We start from the raw sequence: 1,570 nt of genomic DNA, 5'->3' as shown, positions 1-1,570 counted from the left end.
CCCACATTTCCACAGTTTCCCCATTGGGGGAGCTTTCCTTGTGTTGGTCTGGGTTTGAAATTACAATCAGAACGGGGACATCGTCTATCCCCACTGTCAGGGATGAGACTTTGATACCCCCAAGCTGAGTAAATGGTGTGAAGCACTTTTCACAGTCAGCGCACTGAATCTCCCTCATTCGGTGTCTCAGTATTCTTCCTGCCGCACCAGTGTCCAAAATCTCTCAAGCAAACAAAAGCAACCATGTCTTCTTGATTGGAATGGATGCTGATATTCAAGTCCCAATGAATCAAGTGGCTCTGTCAGAAGTTGATGTGTCATTTGTTTTCAGATTTCTTTCGGCATGTCTTCCTGCAAAAAAAATCACAAAATAAGTGGTCATTGTCAGTACACTTAAACGAACATAACATAGGTGGCAGTTCGTGTAGTTTGCCAGATGCCTGCTGATCACATAATACCCAGCACACAGAAACCTGAAATCCCTCATGCAGCCAGATAGGCTCAGGTGTGTTTAGAGGAAAACTTCATTCAATTCTAATCTAATCTAATCTTAAACTAAATACGTGTACATATATATATATCAATATGCCAATCCTTTCAATGCGGCTCAGTTCCATGAGAAACTGCACTTTTAATTGTGAACATGAGGAAAAAAGCAATCATTTTCCAGGGTGCAAACTGCATACGGGACAAACTGAGGGAATACACAAGGAACATACCTAAAAGGGAGAAAGAAAGTATTTGAGCACCTTTGCAGAATCTGCTCCCTCTCTGGATTCACTCCAGTTGCGACAAGTAAACCTCCCTGGGGGTCAGGCAGCCCTGCATCGGGAAGCACTGGGATGGTCAACTACGACCAGTTTACATGGAGAACACATCTCCACATTAAACAGCCTCGAGGCAAACTTCCCTTCCTTCCACTTAAAGTTCAAGACCCCTCAAAGCGAAATTCCCCAGGTAAGTTTGGAAGAATTTCTTCCAGGTGTTCACGAATCATTTCTATGAGCACTTTGTTAAAGTTTGAATATTGCGAGTTTTGAAAATTAGTGATTCTGAGCGAAATCACAGTTCGAAAAACAGAATGTGGGAATTTAGACAGAGTTTATTTTTGCACATCGACGATATGTCTGCACAACAGCATATGACACGACAGCAGTGAAGATCTTCTGACGTCATTCTCAAACGTGCCTGCCACACGCCAGATGAAAAGCTGAATACTTCTCTGGAAAAACTGCCGAGCAATGCAGGAGAATGGCACAACGGGTGTGTGTTGGGACCGTAACCCAAAAGAGAAACCATTCTCTCCTATTCATTCAACGTCGTCTTTAGCAGCTTTCCCGTATAACGGCGCTCTGTTCTGCACCTTGCCTTCTCATCTGCTTCCCAAAAAAGCTTCGACATAAATATTTCACAATGATATACTGGCCCAATGTGTACAGTTGAGGTGGCAACCTCTGAGTGGTCTCCTGTTCTCTGTATCCTATGTTGAGGAGGGCAATGCTTGTCACTGGCCACTCGGGTGTCAGAGAAAAGTTTCGAAACAGTGGAGGGAGCCCGATTCCTGGGGACG

Source organism: Chiloscyllium punctatum, chromosome 36 (assembly GCF_047496795.1).
Source record: "Chiloscyllium punctatum isolate Juve2018m chromosome 36, sChiPun1.3, whole genome shotgun sequence".
NCBI lineage: Eukaryota > Metazoa > Chordata > Chondrichthyes > Orectolobiformes > Hemiscylliidae > Chiloscyllium > Chiloscyllium punctatum.
Note: the sequence above shows the minus strand (reverse complement) of the source record.